Here is a 10,987-nt window from a genome sequence, read left to right on the forward strand (position 1 = left end):
CATATCTTCCTTTAGTTGGGAGACCACTATACCAAGCTGACTCATATATGGGTATATATGGGTATTGTATGGGCAGCTAGGTGGAACAGTGGATGGAATGCTGGGCCTGGACCTGAGTTCAAATGTGGTCTCAGACACTTACTAGCTGTGTGACCTTTGGCAAGTCACTTAATTCTGTTTACCTCAGTTTTCTCATCTGTAAAATGAGCTGGAGGGACAGCTAGGTGGCACAGTGGATAGAGCACCAGCCCTGAAATCAGGAGTACCTGAGTTTAAATCCAGCCTCAGACCAAACACTTGACACTTACTAGCTGTGTGACCCTGGGCAAGTCATTTAACCCCAATTTCCCATAAAAAAAAAAAGTGAGCTGGAGAAGGAAATGGCAAACCACTCCAGTATCTTTGCCAAGAAGACCCTAAATGGGGTGACAAAGAGTCAAACACAACTGAAACAACTAAATAACAAGAAGTATCCTCACTCACTCCACTACGTCCTTACTATAAGACAGGCAGGAACAGAGGCTCCTAGTTAGTCCCTTGGTGACTGAAGACTGAAGACCCATTCACTCATCAGTAACTTTAAGAGGATTGTCATCTGTTCAGTGGGATGCCACTGACTCCTCTCAGTCTACTGAGTGGGTGGGTCCTCCTGGCTCAGTAAGCAATCATCATTGTTATAGCTCTCATTAAGGAGTTCCATGGAACGTACCAGGAACCACTAGTGATATCATTTCATTTGTTGTTCAGTTGTTCACTTGCATCTTACTCTTTGTGACTCCATGGACACCAGGCCCTTCTATCGTCCACTATCTCTAGAAGTCTGTCCAAGTTCATCTTCATTGTTTCTATGACTTGTCACATTTTGTTGTAATCCACACAGTCAAAGGCTTTATTGTGGTCAATGAAGCAGAAGTAGATGTTTTTGCTGGAACTCCCTTGATTTCTCTATAACCCAGCAAATGCTGGTACTTTGGTGTCTAGTTCCTCTGGTGCTTCAAAAACCATAAGTTCATTTAGCAAGAGGCAAACTCCCCCCACCCTGCCCCTCTGCCAAAAAGGGTGTATGATCCACTCTCTGAGAAGCGGCCCCAATCATAAAGAATATGTAACTGGAAATGGACGTCGTTCCAGAATAGGACCAGCTTTAGGCATGCTCCACGGGTTATGTTCCCCTCCAATTTTGCCCCTTTTCATATATATTTTGTATAAATTTATGCACTTTTGTAAAATACACAAAATGCATGCACTGTTTCTCCCTATAGAAATGACCCTTTTTGAGGTCAGAAACCATTTCATTTTTCTTTGTGTCCTCAACATCTAGTATACTCCCTTGGCCCATACATAGCAAGTGCTAATAAATGCTTGCTAATTTATTGACAGTTTGAACAGTTTCAGAGGCCCATGGACCTCCATTTTATTTTAAAAAGAGGTCATAATTTTAGTCCAGAACTCCTGGACTAAAATTCCTAAAACTCTGAAAATGAAGTTTTGTTGTTTTTGTCATTGTGTTGTATTACTAAAGCATAATAAGACACAAGTAAAACAAATATATTGGTTTCACGTTGTCAGCTTGGCCTAGTTTCCCAAAGAAACAAAGCAAGCACAGTGGCCAGCTATACATGGTAACAGCGCATATCACTATCTTCCAGAACAACAGGTCTTAAGTGTAGGTTCTAATGCAAACACATAAAACTTTTAGACACACAGTACAAACCTTTGCAAAGCCTTGATCACTATGGGGCTGTAAACTATAATTTTAAAAGTGCATTTTGAAGTTTAAAAGAATAAAATCAAAATCATTTGTTTATCAATGTTGAAATGGTATGAAGTTACTACAGATATTTTAGAGAAAAAAAACTTCTTAAGAGCTTGTCAGAATTTCTAATGACTGTAAATCCCTACCCCACTAAAGCCAAATCCAGGAAATTATGTGACATGACTTAGAGCAGCCAATTTGAAATTTATAAAGCATTTGTTTATAGCTTCACTTTTTTGGAAGTCTCTTATTTTGAGAGGTTGTAAGTTAGAACTCAGCACTAAACCTAGCACTGTATCTCAAGTATATTAATATATTAATATAAATATAAACATATAATAAATAAATAAATATAATATTAATATAAATCAATCCCTGTAGAAAGAAAAGAATGAAAACTATATTGACTCACGCATGGAGATACTATACATGTATGGTTGAAAACTCATTTTTTAAGTCCTGAGAAGTTATCAAAATCATCTCCTTCCTCCCATTGCTAAGATTTTGTCATTTGTTTTCAGTCATTTTTAGTGAAGTCCAATTCTTTGTGACCCCATTTCGGGTTTTCTTGGCAAAAATACTAAGGTAGTTTGCAATTCCTTCACCAGTTCATTTTTACAGATGAGGAAACCAAGGCAAACAGGGTTAAGTGAATTGCTCAGGGTCATGTAGCTACTTTCTGACTTTAGGCCCAGTGCCACCAGCACCACCTACCTGCCCTTATCTCTAAGATCAGATATTCATAAAACCTTGATTATCTGGAATCTAACCAACTGGAATATTCAGATGACTACATAATCTCCAGATTTAAGTATTTAGCCCTAGTCTCTCTCCTGAACTCAACTTGCATTACTAACTGCTTATTGGACATTTTGAATAAGATGTCCCATAGGCATCTTTTCTTTCCCCATAGGTATCTTGAAAACATTCAGTCCAAAACAAACATAATCAGCTTTCCCCAAAACTCAAATTTTCATATTTCCATCTAGGATGCCACCATTCTTCCAGTTACCCAGGTTCTCAACCTTAGAGTCATTCTCAACTCCTTACTTTTCCTTATCTCACATATCCAATGAACTGTCAGATATAGTTGATTCTATTTCCACAACATCTCTTAAATCAGTAAAAAAAAAAATGGATCTTTGATGTTAGAATATATTCTAAGAAAAATGGGCACTACAGCAAATTCACTTGGACCACCATTTGGAGAAGATCTTAAAACCATTCATCAAAAAGCTGTCTTTTGGGAATGTAAGTGGTTTTCTTTTCATAAGCAATTCATTTCTTCAACATATAAAAAAATGGGAGATGGAGGGGCATTGGAAAAGTGTTTTGCCTTTCATACCATTTTATTTCAATTTTTGTTGATTATATAGTAAAAGTCAAAAATATGAGCCAGTTTTGCAGAATACTTTCTTAAATAGTGAGTAAGTCAGATGGAATATAAACTCATCTCAAAAAGCACTGTATATACAAGCCAACAGTACAGCTATTCTCCTCTACGTTCCAAATGATTGCATAAGTTATGTTTTGAACTAATCAACTGTATGACAGAGGTGAAAAAAATATTTTTCATTGATGTGTAGTCACACCTTGAATATGCACCTACAAACACTGAGGCACATTACAATGGAAAAATCCACCCATTCATTTTAAGTAAGGTTCACTGATGCACAGACACAACACATATACTGAGTAAGTTCTCTGTTCTAAGAAATGATGAGCAAGCAATTTTATCCTGACCTTAACACTAGGATGTGTTTCTTTTTTTTTTTTGCTTGGTTCACTTCACTTGGCAGTGTTTCCATTCATTAGTGCAAATTCTGAGTCAAGCTATATGTGGCCAGCAAATGGAAATTAGGAAAAGGCAGACATGGCCACTCATATTTGTTTATGAGCAATATCCTTCCTGTGCTCTATAGTTGAATTCCATTAGCATAAGTTTTTAATTTTGCATTTCCTGTAGGTTGTCATCAAAGCATATTCAAACACATTTCAAATGAAAGCAATTCAAATTAAGCATGTCTTAGATGCCTTATACATGTTAACAACACAAAGAAGAGAAAAGTATTTTAACTACATCCAAGTGAAGATTTTCTGAAGTTTTGATTTTCAACTTACCTTGAACCAATTTTTTACAATAGCACTCCCAATAAATTAAACTTTCCATCTCTTGGGGAAGGGGACTTAGGAAAGGGACCTTAAAATGACATATGGAAAAGACACTTCTTGAGTTAGAAAAAAGGTTTCTTAGAAATCAAAAAGGGCTTAAACGTCTTTCTGATGAGTCAAGTGTAAATGAATTCAGAAGTCTAGGGATGAAATTTTACGCTAGCTACACATGTACTTAATAATGAAAAGCAAACCATGGAGTAAATGTATTGGAAGTTATTGAAACCCAAATAATTAAAAATACAACAAATCTTAAGTGCAGTTCAATTTACCTAGAGAAAATACCTGGAGAAATTTTCAGTATATCTTAGTGCCAGCGACACATTTTGGAAGCTAAATTACATTTGTGGAGAGAAGGGAAAATCTTACCTATTGAACAAAAGGAAGAAATCAAAGAAGGCAAATATATAGACTGAAAATATAAAATTAAAGAATTTTTGATAACATAAAGCAATGCGTACAAAACAAGAGGGAAAGAAACAAATTAGGGGAAATTCTTTGCAGTAAGTATATCTAATAAAAATCTAGCATATAAAATCTGTAAGGAATGATTTAAATTTATATTGAGAAGGATTCTTCTATAATAGACACAGTAAAAAGATATTACAGATAGATCTTGATTGAAAACAGTTCTTGTCACTTGTTAAATAGAAAACTGTTCAAATGCTAATAATCAGAGAAGCATGAATTTAGACAAATCTGAGGCACACCCTTACATTAAATTGACAAAGATAGCTTTCCCTCTCTTTCTGTTTATGTATGTTACTATGACTATATAAAAATAATGACGGAACAAAAAATTTAAAAATAGAACAATTATAAGCAGATACAGAAGCAAAGTCCTGTAATTATCTTTTTAACACTAATATACACATTTGAAAAGCAAATCGTAAATGTTTCATAGTTTGTGAAATTAAGTAGGATCTCATTTTTATGTTTTTGTTTATTTATTGGAATGTTTTTGTTGATGGTTACTAAGTTTATAATAAGAAAAATGCTATTCAAGAAGCAGAGTTTGCCAACTTCTACCCTGTCCTGTGCATTTTGTCTTATTTGCTAAGTCTTCTAAGTACTATCTGGATGCTTTTACCACTACAAAGAAAATAAAAGAGAGCTGAGGAGAGTGGGAGAATTCACAAAACATATTTTAATGACATAATGAAGTAGAAAAAAACTCTACAACTCATTAACTTAGGAAAATCTGGGTAAAACATCTCTGATATTTTACACAATGATCAAAATGAAATATTTTTCACAGGAAATTTCATTGTACCCTATACATTCATATATTCCCGTTAGGTGAGTTTAGTGATAGTCCAATATTACTTACTACATAACAACTTCTATTCCTTCCTCTGCCACTAACTAGTTCTGTAACTTTGCTGAGTCTCCGTTTTTTAACCTGCAAAATGATGGTGTTGGAATAGATTATTTCTAAAGTACCTTTCAGCTTATAAAACAAACAACTAATACCACCACCACCACCACCACCACCACTGCTATTGCTACAAGTTAATAACTTTATCCACTAAAATACTGTTCTGGTGCTTTGCCATAGTATGGAGGTGACCATGGGTTCTTATACACTATTTTACTGCAGTGTAAGGTCTAGCAGGAACTGGAAAATTTTAATACAGGCCCAGGGGCAGAATGCATGTTTATCTCTGAACACCAGATCAACTCAGTACACAGAGCCTTGTCACAGTAAGGCTCACCACCAATCAATCAACAAATATTTATTAAGTGCTTACAATGTACCGGGCACTGTGCCAAGTGCTGGGGATACAAAAAGAGCCAAAAGGCAGTCCTTGCTGTCAAGGGATTCATATCTAATTGGAAAAACAACAAAGAAACAAATATCTATCACCTACATACACGATAAATGAAAGATAATGATCAGAGGGAGTGCACTAAAATTAAAAGGGTTTGGGAAATGCTTCCTCTAGAACAGGGGTGGGGAACCTGTGGCCTTGAGGTCACATGTGGCCTTCTAGATCCTTGGGTGTGGCCTTTTGACTGAGTCCAAGTTTTACAGAACAAATCGTTTTATTAAGGGGATTTTGTTCTGTGAAGTTTGGATTCAGTGGAGATAGGAGGCTGGAGCAGAAGAAGTAACAAATGTTTTTTGACAATTCCAAGTCATTAAAACTGTCTATTAAGGCATATAGTCATTGAGAATTGCATCCTTGTAAAGAGTAACTACATTCATAGAACCCTGTATAGACAAATCCATAAATATTATTTTAAGAACCTACCATTTACACAGCACTTCATAAGGCATTGAGAGCAATATAAAATTTAGATAAGACACAGGCCCAAACCCCCATAGAACTTAGTAGTTAAGAGACTATTTTTTATGTATCGATAGAATTAATAATTCATATTTATTTTCTCATAGAAAAGTTTTCCTTAATAATTAGCCTATGAGGGAAATTATTTTTATATCCACTTTACATGTGACAAAAACTGAGGCTTAGAGAAATAAAGAGATATGTATGGCTTTAAACTTGGACCAGTTGGACATACCTGTTTTGGGCTATTCTATGAAACCATTTTTTATTGAGGGGTTTTTTTTTGCAGTTTTTTTTTGTCTTTTTAGGCAATTGGGGTTAAGTGACTTGCCCAGGGCCACACAGCTAGTTTGGTCTGAGTGTCAAGTGTTTGGTCTGAGACCAGATTTGAACTCAGGTCCTCCTGACTTAAGGGCCGGTGCTGTATCCACAGTGCCACCTAGCTGCCCCTTTTATTGAGTTTTTGAAATGAGTATAACTATCCACTCTTGGTAAAGGTATCACTGTGTTTTAGGTATGGCTCTTAGTGAATTTTGGTGTATAATAGCTCGACCAACCTTAGTCTTTAAAAACAATCGTACACTTTTTTTTGAATACGCAAGAATAACACAGAGTACCTCTGAAAGCTATCATAGATATACAACAAAGTTAATTCTTCCTCAGTGTTAAACTTGTGACATACTTAACATGGTAATTTATAGTCATTCTAAAAAAGGGGAGGTTCACAAAATTAATCTCTGACAGGCTCTAAATTACAATAGTACATCAGGGAACTGATACAATAGTGATGCCATCTGCAAAGCAGTTACATCCTGATTTAAAATCTCTAGAGCTCAAAAACATGAAAATATTAAGAGAAGCTGATGTGAGAATATAACTTTCTAGAACACATAATGGGTCAATTGTGCCATAGTTATAGATGTTGAGTGTCATTTCTGAATGAAGTATGGGCCTCAAATAAATAGTTGGTAATATAACATGAAATGTTTATTTATTTACCAGTAACACATTTATTGTTGCAACTGTACATTTCAGCACAATCTTGGTGAATGTCTTTTTACTTGAATTCACAATGAACTCACTCTCATTTAGCTTAGGCAAAAATGCTGATCCTGAAAATAATTTTATTGAACTTGTGTTTGGAGGGAAACCAAAGCGAGAGCTTCTTTAAAGGCAAATCAATAAAGCTTTACTCCAAGAAAAAGCAAGTGAGTTCCTATATAGCATTCTCCTTATCTGGTTGGCTTTTTAATTACTAAAGTACTGCTTAGCTACAAACCATATTTTCTGGGTTACCCTTAAGTACTCTGTTAGTTAACTTTATGGAACACTTTCTCTAGAAAGCATTGACCCAAATGCTATAAGGAAAAAAGGGCAGAGTGAGACTAAGCATTAGAGTCAAGCTCCGCTACTCCCCACTTCCTCAACAAAGATTCAGAGAATGCATCAGACTGAATTTCAATGAGAAAAGCCAAGAATAAGTCACACTTAGTCATTTTACCAGCCCAAGGTGGCCTTTAGGGGGCTGGAGAAACAGTCTACCCATTCTAAGAAAGCAAGGACAACTGGGAATGAAGAGAAAGAGTGATACCTTTCAATAAATAGGGTCAGAAGCATTAAAACACAAAACTAGCTAAGGGGGTGGTAAATGCAACAAAAATGAAGTGTTGTTTGGGTTTTTTTTGTTTTCTTTTGTTTTGTTTGTCTTAACTCTGTCAGGGCAAGCTACAGCGACCACAGGAGAAGATGGCAGTGCCCAGTGCATCCAGGATGCTCCTGCAGGTATGCCACTTCACCACTTCAGCGAGCAGACCAGTGAGTCAGGCCTCCAGTTCAAGTGTATGATCTAAAAGGTCAATATGCCACTGCTCTTCATTCTGTTGCATCTACGCAGAATAAACTGGATGCGGCAGAAAAGGAGTTACTCAGAGCAGCAAAACTTTTGAACGATCCCAAAATGATTGACTCTATTATGAATCCCCACATAAAGTATTCTATTAAGATAAAAACCCTAAGTGACATAATAGTGAAAGAGAAGTTTTCCCCCATCACAACCAACCTCATGAAATTGTTTGCTGAAAATGGTCACTTAAACAATACCCCAGGAGTCATTTCAGCATTTTCTACCGTGATGAGTGCGCATTGTGGAGAAGTACAGTGCTCAGTTACTACTGCATCTACTTTAGATGATGCAACTCTTTCAGAATTAAGATAGTCCTGAACAGCTTCCTAAGGAAGGGCCAAGTCCTGAAAATGGAGGTTAAGACTGACCCTTCAATCATGGGAGGAATGATTGTTCATATAGGAGAGATATATGTTTATATATCCACAAGAACCAAGATCCAGAAACTAAGCAGGATTATGAAGGAAGCTGTTGGAAAATAACATTTTTCCACAATTCATCAACAAAAATTCTAAAAATTGTGGAAACAATAAAGTACTTGGAAAATTTAATTGTGTTTTTGTAGTTGAAGTATGAAATGCCAACAGTCTTGAATTATCCTCTGTTACATAAAGTTAATGTGATTTTGGTTTAACAAAAAAGAAGCTGCCTGATTTGTGAATGAAATTTTCCTAGATTTTTGTCACAAATCTGTTTGTAATCTACCTATGTTATAAAATTATCTCAACTACCCCCCCAAAAAAAAAAACTATGTTAGGGCAACAAGATGAATGAAGGGATATAACTGTTGCATAGTTGGGAACAATGATAATGAATGAAGTGAAGGCAAAATTAGCCCTGATTTTATTTTTTTCTATACAAAGGAGGATCCATTTTTGGATTAGGGATGATAGAATTATAATACGGGTCTGAAGTGTGTGGAGAGTACCTCAAATGGTGTCTCCAGGTGGAAGATTGCTCCCAAAAGAATTGTGATGACAGACTGGAAATGTCTTAGAAAGACTGTGAAGTATGTGCGAATATTTTATAATTGACTGAACCTAACCACATGATAAACAGGAGGCTCCATGATTGGCTAAACAAACAAGTCATTTAACCACTCTAATTTTAATTTTCTCATCTTTAAAATGAGCAAGCTAGACTAAATAATGATAGCTAAGTGACAATCACACAATACTATTAACTATGAATTAATTCTAAAATATAATTTATAACATATCAAATGAATTTTTAAAATTTTAAACCTTGCACAACACTTAAATTTTACAGTTTTTTCTTCACAATAACTTTGTGAACCAGGCTCTTTATTTATTATGACTCTATCAATCCAATCAATAAATATTTATTGAATGTCTAACATATGCCCAAGCATGATACTGGATGATAAGGATACAAATTTTAAAAAATGAACTAACCTTTGTGTTCAAGGAGCTTATCACCCTTGGGTGATACAACATATAAGTAAAAAAGTATATGAATAATAATTTCACAAAGGACAGAGCACTAACCTTTGAGTGTGAGGGGGACGTCAAGAAAAGTTTCTAGTAGGAAGTGGCCAATGAGGCAAGCCTTGAAGGAAGCTAAGCATTCCAAAAGACAGATGCCTAACTTGAGGTTCAGCCTGTGTAAAGGTGTGAAATTGAGAGATACAATGAATTTCAAGTTAAAAAAAATAAGGAAGTCAGTTTGGTTGCAATGTAAAAATACAACAACTTTTGAAAAAAGAGCTAAAGTGAGATTGACAATCAATTATCAAGCATTTATTTAGAGTTTACCATGTGTCAGGTATTTGGCTAAATGCTAGGGATACTTAAGGCTAAAGGAAAGCAAAAACATGGCTGTTTTCCTCAATGAGCTCACATAAGACAGAGGGGAGAATAGAATGATAAAAGATTAGGATAAGATAAAAGAATTGTGCAGTTACTTAATGTGGAAGTAGAACACTTATTGATAATAGCAAGATCAAAGTTATGAACATGTTTGTGTGTAACTGAAGTGGAGTGGAGAAGTAGTCCTGGGACTTGAGTAGATTGAGGAACTGAGAAGTTAGAGTATTTAAGGAAGCATCAATAGATATGTTGAAATACCCTAAGTATGAAGGGTTGAGAAAAGGTCTGTGAGCAGCCATAGAAAGTGTTGAGAATGGAAGAACTGAGAAACATGTATTTTATTCTCAAGGTAATAGGGACCCAATAAAGTTGCTTGAGCAAGTTGGTATTATTGTCACGGCTTTAGAAAGATGAATGTCAGTTGCATGGAGAAGAAATTGGAATAAGAACAGACTTAAAGTTGAGTCTAGTTAGGGGGTTGTTTCAATAATACCCTAGAGATGAAAAGGCATTAAATTCTTTTGATTTCATAGGTGTGAGGAATTTCCAGAGTAGAAAATCATTCTATATACACAAATGGACCATTCCTTTGTAAGTTGTAGTTTTAGAGAATTGTTTGGGCATTGGGAGGTTAACAGGGTGACACATCCAGCATCTCAAAGGTACTAGAATCCAGTTCTTCCTGACCCCAAAGCTTTATTTCCTCTATGCCAAGCTTTTCTTGAGCTATGCATGTTAAACGTTGCTATTCTCATTTTACTGATGAGGAAACAGTCTTAAAGAGCTTGAATGCTTTGACCACAGTGTTTCTATTATAACAGTCTTATTTTAAAGATTCACTACCAGTTCTAAATCTCATTATCTTTGATCTTCTCTGGCCAAATTCCTATGACTTCTTGAAAGATAGTTTATGGAGCATCCCCTGGTAGGAACTCTGATTCTCCTATTCCAAGTCCTTGATCTAGCCAGTATTTCAATGTGCTGCTGGCAATTCAGGTTGTTTCTACAATCAGATCAAAAGAAAGGCTACTGATTA

General features: G+C 35.6%; 1 pseudogene; it reads left to right on the forward strand.

Moving 5' to 3' along the window:
• Positions 1 to 7,962: 7,962 nt before the first annotated feature.
• LOC110216124 (ATP synthase peripheral stalk subunit OSCP, mitochondrial pseudogene) lies at positions 7,963 to 8,604 on the forward strand (annotated as a pseudogene).
• Positions 8,605 to 10,987: the final 2,383 nt, after the last annotated feature.

The sequence above is a fragment of the Phascolarctos cinereus genome, unplaced genomic scaffold (genome assembly GCF_003287225.1).
Source record: "Phascolarctos cinereus isolate Bilbo 61053 unplaced genomic scaffold, phaCin_HiC Scaffold_4;HRSCAF=312, whole genome shotgun sequence".
In the NCBI taxonomy this organism is placed as follows: Eukaryota; Metazoa; Chordata; class Mammalia; order Diprotodontia; family Phascolarctidae; genus Phascolarctos; species Phascolarctos cinereus.